At 38.5% G+C, this 19,823-nt stretch overlaps 1 pseudogene; it reads right to left on the bottom strand.

The window, feature by feature from the left end:
* Nucleotides 1–15,418: 15,418 nt before the first annotated feature.
* Nucleotides 15,419–15,593, bottom strand: LOC131840135 (COP9 signalosome complex subunit 9-like; annotated as a pseudogene).
* Nucleotides 15,594–19,823: the final 4,230 nt, after the last annotated feature.

Raw genomic sequence — 19,823 nt, 5'->3', positions numbered from 1 at the left:
TATTTTTTTTTTTTTTTTTTTTTTTTTTTAACCCAAGGAGCCAATGTGGCTGGAACATAGCTAGAAGAGGAGGGCATTAGGGAAAAGGTAGAATGCCTGTAGGGACAACTCCAAAGTGAGAGGGAAAGCTTCATAAGTGGCGAAGTAGTCAACAAGTAGGATGCCTCTGGTGTCTCTTCATAGTACCTTCTTAACATTTATGAAAGAATAGCACATTCTTCCAGAGGACACACTCACCAAACCCAACACACTAGAGGCTCAAGTTCTCGGAACACTTCCATCATTGAAGACTATAAGTCAGAAAGATTGAAATGTAACAAATTTCAGAAAGGAAAATGACAAAATCACAGCAAAACAAAAAAACAAAACAAAAAAACCAAAAAAACAAAAACCACATTGTAAATAGGTAACAGAAATTCCATACATGTGCAAATAAATGGTATTTTATATAAACATCCATACCTTTATGTAATGAACATTTAACCATGAGTACCCAAGACTCAAGAAATGTGATCATCTTTGTAGGATTAGCACCGTCATTCTTTTTAATAACAATGGCTTTCTCTTGTGACTTCTATGTGACACTGAACCACATTTATGACAGAAAACTATATTCACATCAACTATTTTGGTCTTCTTTTTAAAAGGTAATGAGATTAGACATCATGGAGATGGAGACTTGAGTTCTGCTGGATTTGAGACTGGGTAGAATTTTGATGAGGAAAAGTGGAGAAGAAAGGAATCTGAACAATGGAGTTCATTCACGTAAATGCACTAGGAGGGTGCAGAGCAAGTGAAGAAATAGCAAATAGCCTTGCAGTCACATTTTCTCTCCCTTTTAAAGTTATCAAAGTCATTTTTTTAAAGATGTCTTGAGTATCTAACATCCTAAGTGCCTCTGAATGCACCATTGTTTATATTTATTCCACTTATTGTATATCAGAGCTACTCCGACACCTACATTTCTTATAATCTTTATTTCAAAGCATTTGACATCCTAGTTGGTATTGAATACTTGAAATAATATGCATTATTCTAGAATGCAGTGAAAGAGAGAGAGAAGAAATATGCATCCGAATTACCAGGGAAAGTATATAATATGCTTTCCTCGTACAGCCTGGAAATGAAAACCAAATTTTCCTGACTATGAATGTGAAAGTCCTAGAAGATTCAGTAGTTACTTTTAAGACTGAGAAAAGAGATGTTTAAGCTGGAAATGATGAAAGGCTTTTTAATTAAAGCTGCATGAAAGATGGCTCTGCAATTTACTCTATTTTCATCATACACTCCTTCCTAACTTCAGTAAATCCTGGGGAGGTTGTGAAGCCAAGTGCTCCACTCCTTGTGCCAATCTTGGTTGCTAAATGTTTCCCATTCATTGTAATGCGTCATCTGTAAGAGTCGTCCAAGTTCTCTATGTCCTTTCTACTCTTTGGACTACAATGATTGTGAATGGGCCTGAATAATAGTGCCTAGTTTCCCTCTCCCTCCCTCCTACTTTCAAAGATAACAGTTGCTTGTTATCATCATAAACAAGGATGGCATGCAAACACAAGAGAGCTTTTCGATATGCCATTTATTTCACCCAGAAGGGCAGAAACCCTCCGTGCATCCCATTGCAGCAAAACACTGATGGTATTTGATTGACAAGAAATTGCTTTTGAAGTCACACAGAATTCAGGAGATGGTTCCCGACCCCAGATTGGCTATGATGCTGTTATGGCTGCAGAAATACAGTTAGTTATGCTGCATATTAAAGTCTATGGCAGCACTTATGGCTTGGTATCAAAACAGCAGGGGGAATGGATATGTTAATTATCTTGATCTCAGTAATCATTCCATAATGTGTGTGTATAAAAAATATATATACATATACATACACATATATATTTCAAATAATCACATTGTATATTTAAATAAATAAAACCATATTTGTTAATTATTCCTTAACAAGGTGAAAAAAAAAAGATAGCAGGGGGCAAATAGCTCAGGAATGTTTCTTTTTGTAATCATTTGTTTATGTATCAAGTTATGTGATGGAAAATTAGGAAGTAAAAATATACTCCTACCGACATGTCTTATTGCCTTCCATCTCTTATACCAAACCCCCCTTAGAACATGCATATTCTGGTTTCTGAATAGAAGTTCATGCTCCGTCCTTCTCATCTTTTATTCCTACACTAATTCTCCCTACATTTAAATTCTATTCATTCTTTAAGGTCCATCCTAAAACCCAACCTCTCCAGTCAATTTTGTTCCTTACTTCCACAGACCTTATAGAGTGTACAGATACCACCAATTTGGCATCTGCATGTGCTTTATCTTAGCTATATCATTATCTAACGATTTTAGGTGAATTATCCTTATCTCCTAAGCATTAATGAATATGCAGTTCAGGAAGGAACTGTGTCTTCTACTGCTTTTATTTCCATAGCTAAACTTACCAAAGGAGATTCACAGTATTTGTTGATACTCTGGTATCTCACTTTTCAAAATAGAAAAACTCATCATATTAGAGTTAGGAAGTTAAGTGCAATTTCTCATTTAATGTGTTATTTTTCTTTTCATCTCTATGACATCTGAGACAGGTGGTCCCTCCAGACTCTGCTTGAACATTTCCAATGAAAAGAAGTTTATTAAATTTCTAGACAGTTCATTTCATTTTTGGACAGCTTTAAATGCTATAAAATTCTTTCTAATTGTGGCCTAAGGTCCTCTTTAGTAACTTTTATTCATTGGCCCAATTCTGCTTTGAGAAATGAATGTAAGTTCCATCGTCCTTTTCATAACATTCTTACATAGTTGAAAGCGAACAAGCATGCATCACTAGGAGCTTAATCAAAAAGAAACCACCAGCACAAGAAGAAGCAATTCTCTCTTCTACTGGCAACTCGAACTCATCACTTCCACGAAAGGGAAACATCAGTCCAAACCTAAAGATGCTTGTTGAGCAGCTTATTATGACCTAGAGGGCTTCAAACCCTGGATGGTCCCCTGTTTAGAGACACAGAAAAGTCACATACTTACTGGAGCCTCAAAACATAAAGGAACCTTAGTATTTTTCAACTGAAGTTTGAACTTCTTTTACAGAATGTCTCTGATGTAGTTTTTTTTCTGCTTGACTTAGAAATCTTTACATAAGCATAAGCAGCAACAGTGTTGATTTAACAAGCAGGTTATGCAATGAAGCCATGGTATTAAATGATTAAATGCAGCCCAGGTTCATGTGATCAACTGAATCAAATCTATGAAGAAGCAAAGACATCAATAAAGACTGTAAAAATTAAAATAAGACTTATATCAGAGATAAAATGTTTTCATTGACTAAGGACATGTTGAGATGTGTTGAAAGAACACTGGCATGACATCTGTGAGATTTGGTCTGTTGGCTTAGTTTTGCTTATTAGTTTATATAACCCATGATTAGGTACATGGATTTCAGTTTCTTCAATTACTAATGGAAGAAGCTGGAATGGGTGAATACCAAGGCTGTGTGAAACTCAAACTTACCCTGTTGGTGAGCACTCTTTTGAGTTCTATGTCTTTGGGTTTCTTGGAAAAGTTCTTCAACATCCTACTGAAAAGAAATAAAGCAAAATATCAATCATTTCTTTCATTGATAATATCAATTTGTCCTTGAAAAATTCTACAAAAGCCAAATAAAATCATTTATCATGATCAACTATCTCCCATGCTTGTATTTCCCAAATTCTAGAATTTTAAATTCTTGTAATTTCCCAAATTACTAGTGTCCCCCAATTTGGCCTGATACCTGTGCCAGCCTCTGTATGGTATATTTCATATATAATCTGAATTCACAGGGGTTTTAGAGACTGAACTCCCTTATCTTATAGTTCAGGTATACTAAGTTCTAGTTCAGACTCTTCTACTGTCTCATCACTTGATGCAATTTATACAACAGAGTGAATTCTTTCATAATATTAAAAACTACCTTCTAATTTACCTGTTTTATATACTAGATAATTCTTACTGTGGATAACCAACTCCACATCTCTGAAGCCATGTCTGATTGCAATTATCCAAGTGTGATAAACCTTTAAAATCTTGCTTTTCCTATAGTTGCTTGCTTAATTGAAGGGAAGGAAAAATAAAAACCCCGATGGAAGGGTAATCAAAGCTTGAAATATGCATTTAAACTGCTTAGGGTAACTGAATTCACAAACTAATTACTGGTTCATCATCTGGCCTGTGCTGTATGATTCCGGATTGGAAGGAGCTGCCACATATGATTGTATCTCTTTGTGCCCAAGTTGGTGTGACAGGCAAATGTGTGCCAAGACCATAGCATTTTCTGTTTTCATAAAGTAGAAGAGGCACAGGCATACAGGGCAGAGTAATGCTTCTGCCTTCAGGGTAGTAATGGTGAAACCTCTTGTCCCTGAACAACCTGAGACAACTTGCTCATTTTCAGTCATGACAAACAGAAATGAACATAAATTTCTCAGCCTTACTGCAATTTTATTCTCTGCAATACCCGTTTCTCTAAACGAGATTCTCAGGCACAAGTGCCTAGGAGGGACTTTATAATACTCTCACTCTATATCATTTTACAACAAAATTTCTGTCCAGTTCTGAGATTATGAGAAGTTGTTTAGTAATTTCCCTGTGGAAAGAACAAAGTGATGTAATAAAATTGTAGCAGTACGTATTATCAACAACATTAACGGAACTGTACCAATTGTGAAAATAAAGGACACTCAGGTGCCAGGGGATCTATGAAACTGGAGATTCTGAGGACCAGTATAGATAAATTATAGGGCTGAGCCCATGTTTTCTTTGGATGCTGAGTTGGGAATGGGATTGAAGGGAGCTATCTGCTTCCTTTCTCAGATCCATCTTTTTCCTCCTTCCCTGCCTTTTCTCATCTTCAGTCTCCAGAAATATAAGAGGCAAAAAGGCAAAAAGTTAAAAAAAAAAAAAAAAGATTGAAATCTAGGATGACGAATCCTGTGACAGGACAAACACTTTCTGTAAATCAAACACTTGAGTATTTCTATAAGTGTGATTCAGCCATTCCACTGCAAGGTGTTAGCTCAAGCAAATTATTTATAGAAGTATCTTAATCAAAATGGTATTATTTAATTCAATTCAACAAATATGTTAGGAAAACCCACTCTATGTCTGTTAGTAACTGGTTAGGTATTGAAATTTTTTTTAAGTCAGCTAAGTAGACGTAGGTGTATAGAAGCCAGGAATAGGTATTTACACAGTCTTACAGGTTATAAAAGAGGCCCTTTAGGTGCTATGGGTACTTAGAGAGTGGGCACCTCGCAAAAACCAAGGGGATGAGTGTATAGTAGATTTAGTGATACTGTGATTTATAATGAGAAATACATATTTAGTCTTCATTCCCTTTTCTGTTTCAGTGCTCTTATAATCTCTGGAATTTCCTAAGTGATGAGAGCCATAAAAATACCTTTTGCTATGTTAATGAGGTAACTTTTGGAAAGCACCTCAGGATGAAAGAATGTTGCCAGAGGATCCAATCTAGCAGATATAAAGAAATTCTGAGGAGCTGTACAAAATGAAAGACTTTTAATGGCAGAAGGGAGTGGTGTTACAAAACAAAATTCAACTGAGTAAATTTAAAGATCTAATTGGCTTTCTTCAATGATTCATGAATTAGGCAGCATCTAATCTAGCAAATAAAAGGGAGCCCTGAGAAGCTGTATAAAATAGAAGATTTTTAAAGGCTGCAAGTGGGTAACACAAGAAAGTCATAAGATTATTTCAGGCAAGGTGACCTCCCTTTGGGGGAAGGGTAGAGGTCTATCATACAGATTACTTCACTGGTGTTGATCAGATAATTCCAGAAGGACTGATTAAAGGTCCTGGTCTACCTGGGAGTAGGCAAAACTGTCATTCAGTCTTTTTTTGCTGTCTTTTGGGCCTGTTCTGTTCTAACTGTGGGAATAAGGAGGCTATACTACGCAAAAAAAGGGGGGTCGGTTATTGCAAAGTTACTTCCTTTTAGGGGATGGCAGCAGTCCACCAGGCAGACACCTAACTAGTGCTTATTGGGAGATTCCTGATTGACTGGTTTAAGATTCCACTTCTGAGAGCATCAAAACTGTAATAAGTTAAGGCTGGTGACATGGGGCTTAGCATAAGTGATTCTATTTTGAGCAGTTGTCATGTTTTGTTTATTTTTTAAACAATCCTTTTATAATAAGTTGATGATTTAGATAGCAAAATGTTTCTCTAAGTTCTATGAGCTGCTCTAGCAAATTAATAAAACTGGAGGAAGGTTGTTGGAATCTCATATCTATAGCAGAGGTCAGAAGCACAAGTGAAGACCTAGACTTGTAACTGCTGTCTGAATCGGGGGCTGGGCAGATATGGGAGACTGAACCCTTAACTTCTGGGATCCTGGTAGATAATGTTGGAAATGAGGTGAATTATAGGACACCCAGCTAGTGTGGGAGAACTGCTGGTATGGAATTGCCCCCATATGCATGGACACATTGAAATTGGGTCCAGAAATCTTAGCCTTCCTGCAAATTTCCAGATATGTTTTAACTCAAATAACTAACTAGTAGATAGTTATATGTTCATATAACAGAATATTACGCACCCATGATTCATGTAGTCATCTGTTAATTCCCATGGAGACATAATATATTGTTATGTGAGAAAAAACAAACAAACAAACAAACAAACAACAAGCCAGTATAAGGCATGTGCAGTGGGATCCATTTTTGTACAACATAGAACATATTCATGTATAGTTAAATAGTTATATAGGCAAAAATTCCTGGTTAACAACAGCCATCTTGGCACTCATTTTTCACTTTTTGCCTATCTGTACTTAAATAGATGTAAAACTAATCTGTATTACTTCTGTAATTAAAAGGAAAGAAAAGGATGCTTATGAATGAGACAGCTAGCATAGTAAATCAAGTGGAGCAGATGCTGGGACATTGAGACACGTGGCATCTGGTCATCCCAAACACTCTGCTGCAGTGGGCAATGATGCTTCATCAGCTCCACAGTGCAAGTCAAAGTCAGTATTAGAATTGAATCCAGGTATGCCTGACTCTAAAGCTTGAGCTTTACCTGAGCTATGCTTGAGTCTTTCTAAAAAGACTATGCTGTTATCTACAGCTGTCCTGATTGCTGATTCAGATGAGAATCAAATAGTAAAGAGAATTCAAAATGAGTCCCAGCAGCAAACAATTTACAAGCTATGAAAACTGCAGGGAATATGCATGTTGGATGGTCCAAAAATTAGTAACTCTATTATGCTGGGAATCGTCACCTCATTATAAATGTCTCCATTCTAATCGCCATCCCTCGTTCCCTCTTAATAATTCAAGCATTAAAAACTTTTATTGGATTGCAAATTGGCACACAGGTCATGAGTCTGACTTCACAACTGTTATATTCAGAATTGGAATGGAAATAATCTTTTTCTGCTCCTAGTCAAGTCACTCATTTGTACTACCCAAATATGCCTAATGGGAAGGAGAGACGTACTTGATGGGAGGAAAAAAAAAATCTTATGAAGTTAACATTTGTAGTGCAATCAAATTAAATTTCCATTGGATTTCAGTTTAAAATGGCACTTGGCTAGTTGCCACTGATGCATCATCTCCCATATTTCTACTAAAATAACAATGAAGACATAGAAAAAGACAGAAATATACATCGTCTCCAGAAACTAAAACTTAAAAAGAGCTTATTGCCAGAATCAGATGTAAACCAAAAATGAAAGACCAAAGAAGCATGATGGGGAAACATTAGTCTAATGATGCTTATACCTAGGAAATTGAGTAAACCCCTCCCCCTAGATAGAAATATGGAAATACTTTATTCCTTCCTACACCGTCAATCTGTAAATCAGAGTGTTCAAGTTTGTAACAAAGTAAAAATGCAGCCACCCCTTTATTGTATGCATGTGCTTATTTTTATAGCAGTCGAAATACCGAATCGATGCCTGTTTGCACTCCTTCTATATTCCTTCAGAAATGTTAATTCCAGAAAACAAGAGGGCCAGAAACAGGAAAATGTATGCAGTTTTATGCATTGGGTCTCCACACAAGATTTTATTTGAATAAGTAGTCTTCCCACCATGTCTGTTGCTGCTGTTGCTCCTGGTAATGATTATCAATAACCAGGGATCTGACAAGTGGAGAAAGCAGCGCATCCTATTGTAAGCATTAGATAGTCCCCATTGAAGTCTGCAAAATAAGATGAAGAACACGACTGAATAAGATAAACTCTGAGGGTCTGTTTTGCTTTTAGATTCAGCCAGAAGACATTCCTAACAGCTTGCTGTGGCCGGTTGCTTCTGAGGATGCTCATTCTGGACTTCAAGGGCACACTTGTGCCGGCACTGAGCTTGAATCTGTGTGGCCTCAGGGAAGCTATTCAACTTCTCTGAGTCTCAGCTTCCCCGTCTGTAAGATGGAGAGTATTGTACTCTTTCAGCAGGTTAGTATAAAAATTAAATACGATAATAGGTGTGATCGGACTCTATAAAGCAAATTTAAGACCTTGCTATTATTATGTGCCTTCTTTTCTTCTATGCACATAGTTTGCTTTGCAAAATAGCTGTGCATTGATGTTTGTTCCCTCCTTTTGTTGCCCTTCTGAAGCCCACCGCCGGTGCTTACTGAGTCTTGAGACATGCAAACTGAGGTAACAGTTGCCACGTATGTTCTGGTATGTTTGGTAAGTTCTATGATTTTGGTATTATCCTTCTACAGATGGGGCATGTTTTTCCTTTTCAGGTGTGAATCACCTGTTTTAATAGCATTGTACATGTTTCAGTAGGAATATTTACCATGATGTGTAAGGTTTTTGACTGCTTTAAAAGATGTTTTATTTATTTATTTAAGTTTGTGCTTTGCACAGATCCAAATGCAGAAGTGGGCCTAATAAATAAATCTGATAAAAATTTCTCCAATGACAAAGGTGCAGTCCTTAGGCAGAAGGTACCATAAAAGTCTCAAGCCCATATTTGGTCTTGATATGTGATAGATAAAAAGGAAAACATAAGTACTCTATAATGAAGTATTTGCTATTCTAATTCAAAGTGCTAACCATTATAACAATTTATTGCAAAACATTTTCATATTGCTATATATTTTGCCAAGGATTACACTATCATTTTTATTCATGTTATTATATTTTATTAGGTTCCTATACTATGCTGCTGTCCATTTACAAGGAACTACATTTCCCTGTTATATAAACTGAGGAGTCATTTGTCTTCTGAAGAATCTGTGTAAGTGGGAAGGAAGTGCACGTTTAAGTTATAGCTTCCTCTCTTTTCTCCTCAAACGTCCTTCAGTAAGATGGCATACCTTCTATGGGCCTCTGCCAATTTAGCAGTCAGCTGTCTCATAGACTTTGGCGAGAATCAACACCACACGATATATCCCTTTGTTTGGAGTGAAATAACTGTTTTGTTGTTCTCTGGTGTTTTGCTTTTGAGCCTCTTCATGTTCTAAGGTGGTTGTGATTGATAGACTTGAATCTAAAATGTGGTTCCTTCTTCACCCCTTCCTTTTTCCTTACCTTTCTTATCATTTTCTATCATTAGTCTTGATTCCCTTTCCCTAACTTAACCATAGAAAAGAAGGAAGTGGGTGCCCAAATCTCTAAATTGTTCTGAGAGATGGAGGTTTGGTTATATTGTACCCATGGTATGTGACTGCCTCAGGCACAGAGAGAAACGGACACATTTCCTGCAGACCATTCAGAGGGGCTTCATTTTTGTAATTACTGGAGGCTAATATGTGTAGGTTTCTCTAATATTATCTGGGACAATTTTTGTCAATTACTTAATTACTTCCTTACTGGGCAGTGGCACCGAGGAGTAGAAATAGCACTCTAGAGGGACTTCTTGGCTCTCATCAGCTGGGGCAGAGTGCTATTTTGTCCAGATGTGGGTTCTCACTAGTTCTCACTCGCTTCCAGTTACCTCCACCGGACACCATAATTTGGGAAATGAAAAGGCTGCCCAGTACATTGTGGTTCTTATTCCTGCCCCTGCCAGATCCCACCCACATAGAACCCGATGCAATTGTCCAGACATGGGCCAGGCATCAGTGGTTTTAAAAGCTTTCCTTGTGATTCAAAGGATAGAGAACATCTGATTTAGAATTTTCAGAAACCATCAACAAATTCTGCTTTCCTTCCTCTTTTTAATTTTTTCCTCTTCTAGACCTACTTGGCAGGTTATGCCAGGGACTAAATATATATAACACCTATACGTGTCATCTGGCCCACCCTCCTCATGCCTCAGCATCAGAGTCACCTGGGAATGCCGGAGAGAGGCACAGATTTCTGGGCCTCATCCCGGACTACGGAATCAGAATAATCAGAGGTGTTACAGGGTGACCAGCTGTCCCAGTATACCCAGGACTGAGGAGAAATCATTCTAGGAACATCAGTGTTAAAACTAGGGAAGTCTTGGGCAAACTGGGGAAGAGGTTACTCCAAGAAGACCTGGTATTTTTATTCATGTTCCTCATGTGATGATCAGGCACATATAGTTGAAGAGTACTATCCTCATCCTTTGTAGAGTGACTCATATTCTCAATGCAGAAATTAGTCTCCAGCAATGATATCCAGTAGGAGCTTCTCTTGTCTTCTAGGGAAGGAGACTGGCTGGCCCTATCCTTGGTTTCACGTTTTGTGAGAACGAGTCTCTTGCCCTTTGGTCCTGGCTTCTGTATCTCATCCTGACTTTCCATATGTAGGTTCCATGCTGTGGACCTTTTCCCTTTGTCCACTGCTGCCAATGGCTTCTGCCTCCTTACACCTTCCCACTCAAGTTTTGTCCCTACGGTGCCTGTGCCTGTTCATTGCCATCTGTTCCTCACTTTCTCCTGCCTGGAGAAGTTCCATGCTACGTGGTTTCTGAGAGAAGTTCTCCTTCCATGGACTCTTTCATTCCAGAGCCACCATGTGAAAACCCCACAGGCCTTTCACCAGTATTTTCTGTAGCTCGGCTCCCTCCCCTCCTCTCCAGCCTTGCCAAAATGATGCAAGAACACATTCTGCTCTCGGGCCCCTAGTGGGAGTGTGGATTTTCCAAATAAGCAGAGTGGCAGGGAAGCTTCTCTGAGTGGCAAGGGCAGGGCACAGAATAGCTGATCAGCTTGGAGCATGACCTGGGCCCTGCTGAGCCCTGAATGAGCCATTTATCCAGGGTAACATCTGGAGCAATGGAGTTGGAGGCACTCAGGGAAGTGCTTATTTATTTAGGGAGGAGATAAAGCTGTGACTGCAGCCTTCCCTCCAGTCACTCAAAAGGGAGGAGGAAAAGGCGAGGGTTAGCATCTGGACTCTGTAAATTATAAAACCATGGCTCTATTTTTAAAGGTGCTGAGAGAAAGCTTTCCAATGTTTCATAAATGAGACTATAACCTAGAGGTTCAAGAGTCTGCAAAACCCTGAAATTATGCAGTGTTTTGTTGGCTTGTGTATATATAAATTTTCTTAAATCTGTAATTTTAATTATAATATTAGTGGGTTCTGTGACTCAAAAGGGGGAAAAAAGAGAAAAGAAAAAGAAAGGTTAAGAACATTGCTTTAAAAAAGAATATAGAGTTTTGGAATCCTGAGTATTAAATTTGAATTCATGTCATTTTTATTTCCATTTCTCCTTGGTCTCATAAGCCCTAGTGCAGAGCCTGGGGCATAGAAAACTCACAAAGTACTTGTCAAGCGACTTTCTATCACTACCACGTAGATACCAGAAACAGAAAATGCAAAGGGACAATATGTGGAGATTCACGCAGGAATTCTGGCTGGAAATTCAAAAGATTTAGGATCTGGTCATTGCTCTACTGTTTATTTCCTCTGTGACTTGGAGCAAAGACTTCATTTCTCTGGGCTTTGAATTCTCCTTGAGGTTTGGATTATATAATCTCTGAACAACTGTTCCTTTTTGAAAGTCAAGTAGTCTTTCCTTGAACAGAGCAGAGTTGGAATTATTCTACAATTTTAGCAACCCCCCCCCCCAACAATAAAAAAACAAGACAGCCTAATTCTTTCTTTCTTTTTGGGTGGAGAATTTGGACTTTCAGGATTACAAGAAGAAAAAAAAATCTTTGTTTTCCCTAACCCTGAAGTCAAATTCCTGTTCTCCTTCACATTAGATAAGGTATCGATCCAACGGCATGACCATAAAATTAAGCATCTCCTCTGTGTGAGGAATTGGGCTAAGCAATAGTAAAACACAAGGATCTTTTTCTTAAGTATCTTACAACCTTATAGATAAGATTCAGACATATTAACTGAGGTGAAGACAATTAATCGCTAAACTACAAGGTAACCATTATAATTGTAATAACACTGAAGACTGAAGTGATTCCAGATGCTTCATCGGGGAGGTAGGACTTCGGTTGTGTCTTGAATGTTGGGCAGCATTTAAATAAGTGGCAAAGGGAAAGCCCTCCGAGTGAATGAGAAAATATAAGCAAAGAATGGAGGTGGGGATTAGACAGTATGAGAGGAAAAGTAGATCCGCCTCGCTGACAAAACAGAGGTTATTTTGGGGGAGATGTGAGCATATTTCAGTTTGGCAAACCTTGAAGGTCTGAACAGAAGTTTAGGGCATTATACCTCTGTGGAGAGGCTACTTTGAATTGTTGAACAGGTGAGTGGTCACTGGCAAGAGTGGCCGTGGAGGAACATTAGTGTACCCAGCAGGCCAGAGACTGGGGTGCTGCTGAAGTATGTGGGTGTGCCTTGATGAAAGCCGATAGCAGAAGTGGAGGACAGGGCGCCCGAGTGGCTCAGTCAGTTTGGCTCAGGTCATGATCTTGGATTCCCTGAGATTGAGTCCTACATCCTTGAGCAGGAAGTCTGCTTCTCCCTCTGCCTCTTGCCCTGGTCTCATGCTCTCTTTCTCTCTCTCAATCTCTCTCTCAAATAAATAAATAAAAACTTAAAAAAAAAAAAAAGAAAGTAGAGGAGAGAGAAGAATGCATTGTGGAATCTGCAGTAGCAACAGCAGCAGCAGACGGTGCTCAAGGACTGTAGGGAAAGCTCAGAGTGTGTTGCTGAGGAATCATGAAGGGAACACACCATTCTTGGCTGATAATCTGATTTGAGGTTGGAATCCTTGTTCTCCCCCTGGAAAATCCTGAATTTAAAACTCCTTGTGGTTCCTGACTTTTATCCATTAACAGGGCTTATGCTATCGACCAGAGGAATGTCTGATGGAGAGTGAGCCATATTCTTCCTTCTCAACTCTCTTATCCCAATAAATAAGTACTTAACAAGGTGCCCCAGTGGTTGGGGAGAATTCTGTGGCTGGGTTAGGGGTCAGCCTGGGTCTGTTACTGGCTGGCCATTCTCTGTGTTTAAACTTTAATAGGTAGGGTTAGAGGTCGTTCCTAACTAAGATCAGGGAAGACTCTGGCAGGAAAAGATTTTCCTTTTCAAGTGCAGCATCACCCAGCCCTTCTAGGGAAAAATCAAAATCAAAAACAAAACTGAAACATTTTGCCCTTAGATAATGAGAACCCTATCTAAAAATGTTCTAACTTGCTTATATCCTGTGACATGAGTGACTGGATATAAATCCTTTCTCATTGTTGCTGCTATTAATGCTCGATGGTGAATTTTTTCTATGTTAACTACTCTACCTTAAGTGCCCAGCAGAGCCACATTCTATTTCAGGGTGGAGGGAAAAGTCTAGAATTTAATTCTTGGCAGCTTTGTGTATAAGCTGCCTCGCTGTCCAATAGCCTGTGGAGTGAAGGAGATGTCTACGGTATCTTCTCCTTTCCAAGTTCAAGGGGACTGTAGAGGTATAGAAAAAGAACCAGCCTATCTACAAGAATATGGAGCCCATTCCAAAAGAGTAAATCAGCAAATGTGAAAAGGAAAGGAAACCCTGACAGTTTCCAGCTATGGAGATGCTAAGAGGTGTGATACTGGGATGATGTCCTGGACCGGATGAGATGATACTGCCTAGAGGCTTTGTTGCAGAAGGGAATTCTGAGTAGTGTGGGAGGACCATAAAACTTACTGTAGAAAAGTGTGAAGAAATAGAATTCCAGGATTAGAAAAAAATAGCTCTGAGCAGAAAATAAGAGAAAAACACTAGGACAGATAAATGGAGGTGCTAGCTGCTCTAGGCAAAGGCCATAGAAAGATGTGCCAAAAGGAGTCTTTCATTAAATATAGAAAGTATGCTTCTTAGATTTGTATTAATTCTTTCTCTCGACTTAAAACTAAGTGAATGATGAAGAGTACTAGCTTCATCAATCAAAATACACAGGAAGTGAAGTTATGTGGACCAGATTTTGTCTGTCTTAATCAAACCCTATAGGGGGCACCTTCATGGCTTAGTCTCTTAAGTGTCTGACTCAGGATCCTGGGATCAAGCCCCGCATTGGGTACTGTGCTCAATGGGGCATCTGCTTGTCTCTCTCTCCCTCTGCTTTCTCTTTCTCTCTCTCTCTCTCTCAAATAAATAAATAAATAAATAAATAAATCTTTTTTTTAGAATTCTATAATTAATAGCCATTATCATCCCTTATTGAGCATATACTCTCTGTCAGGATTATTGCATTTTGTCTTCATCATAACTCTGTAAGGTAAACACTAGTATTTTCCCCAGAACTTAGGAACTACTCTGTAGTTTCTAGTACAGAACTACTTTGAAGATGGTAAGTTATAATAATAGTATAATTGAGGTAATTCATGTAAATGGCTGAACCTCTTTTTTAATATTGCCCCATCGCCCATAACTTTCAGTTGCTAGAGTGTATGCCAGCTTAGTCTTTCTTTGTCCTTAAGGCTCAACTCTCTCTTACCTAGATTAGGGGAACAGTGTTCATGAGTTTACTCTGTTTTCCTTTGCCTTTTCTGGTAGATTCTCAACAAAGCAGTTAGGAAAGTCAGATCCTGGCAGTCTTCCACCAGAGTTCTGCAGTGGTCTAAAAAGCCTCACACAATCTCCTCCCCAATTAGCTTTCAAGGTCATCTCCCATAGTTCTACCCCTTGCTTACTTGGCTCTGGCCACATAGACTTTCCCTGCAGACTCTTGACAATGGGACACATTGTCTCTGTAGGGCCATTGCACTTGCTCTGTCCTTGCCAGGAATGCTTTCTCTCTATTTGCTTATTCTTTTCTCTCACTTCCTTTAAGTCCTTTGGCTTAAATGTCTCAGAGACCTTCCCAGACCATCCTTATTTATTTATTTTATATACTTTGCTTTTTGTAAAAATTGAAGGACAAATTTGGTCACAATCAGAGATTAGCAGGCCTCATGTAGATGGTTAAAACCATCTTTCTCTTTCTTGGTTAACCATCTCCTAATTGCAAGTAATGTCCATGAGTTCTTTAGAACCATTTCAATTGGCTTTGAGGAGCTCTGTCATGCCACTATGTAACAGGCATGACCACACGCACTGCTGGGTGGTGTCTCACTGGATATCATCATCATCAAGCAGATCTTCAAAATCATTTAAAAACTCTGCACAAACTGAACTGCCTTCTCGTTGACTGCCAAGTCCATCAGGAGCCCCGTGTGCCTGCTGCCTCACCCAGGTCCATGTAGGGCCCAGAGCCCTCAGGGAACATCTTGTCCACCTGCTTCATGTCACCTGTGGTTTGTTCAGAGTCCCTAGCTCACTTTGGCCACCCTGACATCACTTCCCCAGATCATCCTTTGAAAACTGTATTTCCTGCTTGACTAACATTCCTCATCCCTCTTCTCATAGCATCTATATCTAATGTATGAAATATTTGATACAAGCTGGAAAATAGCTGCTGTTTATCTTCCCTTTCTGGAATACCAAGACAGAATAACCCAGCACATATTTGATGCCCCCAAGTTGTGTGGAATATTGAATGAACCTTTTTTTTTTAACAGCTTTGATCTCTAATGTCTCTCCCATGACACCAAAATCTTGTCTCTGTACTCAGGGATGGAATATTGCTTTCAGTTTTACTTCTGAAACCCTCTAAAAATTAGACAAACCAGAGTCATCTGGTCTGTGGCCAAAATGAACAAGGGTTACAAACCCTTCTCCTGCTTCCATCTTTTTCATCCTCTTGTCATTCTCTGGGTGCTGGCAGAGAAAAGCCCAACAAAAGGGCATAATTAGAAAACAGGCCTCACAAACACAGGAATGTAGGTCATTGTTCCTAATATAAGGAAGAAGATCTCTGTTTCTAGCTAGGTTATGTTCTACTTGCATGAAAACACTGTGATTAATTGAATTAACGTAATTCTGAATATTTAGGGAAAATGTGTGCCTTTTAGGCTTTTAGTAATCTGCCATTTATTTTTTCCTGTGGATGGAATATCTTGTGCCTACTCAGCTATCTGTTTGATGACATGTTTGAGTGATATCCTTACTCAGCCCTACATGCAACGCATACTTCTGACTACCTACTAAGTATGAGCTAAATATGCCCTTGGCTTCAGGAAGATTACAAGACTTCTATTGAGAGCACAGACTACGTTCTAAGCTTTGATTAAAGCTACTGAATATATAACAGAAGTTTCCTCTTCCACCTAGTGCTGTGGCTGAACTGAATATTAACCCTCACTGTGTAACCTTGGAAAAACCTTTTGAATGTGCAGCAATCATAATCCATCATAGTTGCCAGTGACCCGGGACAAATCAAGGTGTGAATTACAGTGGCCATTACTGAAAAATTTCAGAGGACCCAGGACACATTACTGCCTTGAGCTCTCTTGGTAGGAGAGAGAGGATTGAAAGCAAAACAGTTGTGACTGAAAGAACCACAAAAGGAGGCATCTTATTTTTCTCATCTCCTCTCCAATCACCAAAAGAACTGGGATCATCTTCTCACTTTCTGAGCTTTTATTTGCAGATTGCAAACATTTACTCAAATATTTTACACATACCAAGAAATGTTGCATTATAAATCTTACACAAGATTCAAGATGCTGGGATGATTCGGTAGAGCAAGGCTAAAACAATGTACTTTGGAAACAAGCAAACAAATACAAAATTTAAATGAAAGTTAAGAAATAGTTTCTGTCTACTCTTCTACCTAAACTATTGCCATTCACCCCCTTTTTTCAAATAGTTTAATTATTAGTTTATATGTGAAATCAACTTTTGACATAAAACTGAGGTTAATGGAAGATAAAGCTACAAAATCTCAGAGGTTTAGCTGAGCTTCAATGATGTGAGGGATCTTTGAAATCTTGAAACTTTTGTCTCTAGAATTTGTTCTACCTAAAGCAGCGGAGAATTCTGCACACTCTCTCCAAAAGACAATCCAAATTCCCACCAAGGTACTGAGTTTGTTTAATGCTTTGCTTCTACAAAGGCTGAAGAAAATATTTCACTCGAAGAGCTTCCTAAACTAGCAGGCTAGTTAGCAAAAGATAAATTGTTTATTTTATACTAGTAGGTTTTTCACAAACTCTATAAATTACACAGTGGTAGATCTCCTGCATACAAGACTGGTCCTAGTCATGACAGACTTGTCATGAACTTAAAGACTTGTCAGAACTTAAAGCAAATGTAAGTTACTGTTCATCAAAATACATAAGTCATTTCATAAATGTAAGGAAACAAAATTATGAACCATCACAAATACTTGTTGTGGTGATGGTTCTGTCTTGCTAGAGGATGAGTTGGGCTGTTCCTATTTACTCTCCTTTATTAACAATCAACTTAGCTCATCTGCCAACTCTGAAAACTGCTTGCCGGTAGTTTCTGCTCCCCCCGCCACCCCCAAGACCTTACACTGTGAAAGACTTTAATATCCATGATTTGCTGTGTCAGAATGATGTCCCATGCATGTTCAAGTTACCTTCAGATTTAATGCTTTCTCTCCGGCTGAAAGTCACATTAGGAAGTGAAGCTCTGATCTGAGACCTTCACCAGCCAGGAGTCAGCTATTTTCAATGACTTTCTCAGTAACATTCAATCCTTTTGACCTGCCTCTCTGCGTTTCATTTGCATTCTAGCCTGGCCCAAGGAGAATGATTGCCTGTCCTGGATTGCTTCTTGCACGGTGTTGATTTAGTGGTAACACTGTACTGTATAATTCATCTGCTCTTCGGTCCCATAATGACTTGGCTTATACAGTGCACACACTGAATATCTATCTAGGAACTTTGGCCCTAGGGCATAGAGGGCAGCAAAGGAGAGTCCTTCCTCCAGAGATGGTCCCTAACCTATGGTAAACAGGGAATTTTCAGTGATGGCTGGTTATAAACAAGGTAAAAAGGTTCAGTTTTTCATATGGCATGATCTTGTGTGTGTTGGGGGAGGGGAGTAGGGGATTAAATTAAACGTAATGAATACCTACAATTTGATAGATACTGGGACAAGTATTTTACACATGTTCATTTATTTCTCAAACCAACTGATGAGGAAACTGAGGCTCAGAAGGTTTAAGTAACATTCCTAAGATCACACAGCTAGAAATTGATAGAAAGGTTAAAATTTAAATCTGTCTGATGCCAAATACTGTATTATTTTCTTATTTGACTTAACTATTCCTCCTGTTTTTCCTTGACACACATTTTTTTTTTTTTCTGCTCACATTTCAAGGCCGTGTCTAAGGACCTGTGAAATGTAAATTTACCATGTACTTAGAAAAACAATTGGGAATATTTGATAAACACTGGTGATTACTATAGCTCCTCCGAGTTATGAAAATCTCACTGAGTTTCTAAATAAGTCTAGAATGCCACAGATGAATTCACCTGCTGCCAGTTGCAACTCCTTGTTCCACTTTTACTAACATTTAACGACATTAGATTTATCAAAAATGGTTAGATAGTACCTAGTATTAAAAACCGTAACTATGGTTTCCAATCTTTGTGGGTACATTTGGGAAGAGATGGTGGATGAGTGAAAGTGTTTGCCAGGACTAAACCAAGGGTTCTAGCAAGGGAAAGAACGCTGGTCTGGCTGGACCACAGATGGCCTGGTATTGTCACTGCTTAGTATGAGAGGCTTGAGCAAACTCAAAATGTGACATATGTTAACCACCACGCTGTCATTCTATAAGCATTTTTAAAAAATTATTCTTAAAGATTTTTTGGCTAGCCAGGGAACCCTTTGAGTATGACCAACTAACTTCTTTCCTAACTCCATGTGACATGATCACTAATAGACAAAAGCAGGATGTAGTCATCCTACAAAAGCCTGGAAAGACGATGAAAGGGATCAAAGAACCATAATCCATGTATCCATCTACATTCCCCATTCCTGTCTCTGATATTATCACCTTGTTCTCTAACAAGAGACCTCCAACTGTACTTCATTCTGATAAAATGTGACTTCTCTATCCAATTAGATTTATCCTTAAATTAAGGATACTTTTAACTATATATTCTTTTTGTTTGCTTGTGTAAATCTTCAACACGTGTATATATCATCTATTAAAAACAGCCAATTAAGCAAATAAAACTTAGAGGGAAATATTTCTTAAAATGTCAAGGTACTCATTCTGCTATATATCTCAACATAAGAACAAGGAACAAGAGAAGCTATTTTTAAAAAAATTTTAATTAATTTAATTTTATTTTTTAGCAAGATTATCCCAAGGAAGGTGTAGTACCTATGTTGTTCCCTCTTCTTTGGAAAAGTAAAAAGGATCTTGTGGTTTCCTCAGGTCTGCATATACCCATGGCTGTGCATTATTTTCAGTTATATTTAATGCCTTTCTCTGAGATTGATAACACATATTCTGATAGCTAAACATTTATACCCTTATATAGCATCTTTTTTTTAAATATATATTTTATTTATTTATCTGACAGACAGAGGTCACAAGTAGGCAGAGAGGCAGGCAGAGAGAGAGGAAGGGAAGCAGGCTCCCCGCCGAGCA

The sequence above is a fragment of the Mustela lutreola genome, chromosome 9, assembly GCF_030435805.1.
Source record: "Mustela lutreola isolate mMusLut2 chromosome 9, mMusLut2.pri, whole genome shotgun sequence".
In the NCBI taxonomy this organism is placed as follows: Eukaryota; Metazoa; Chordata; class Mammalia; order Carnivora; family Mustelidae; genus Mustela; species Mustela lutreola.
This window is presented reverse-complemented; position numbering and strand designations above follow the sequence as displayed.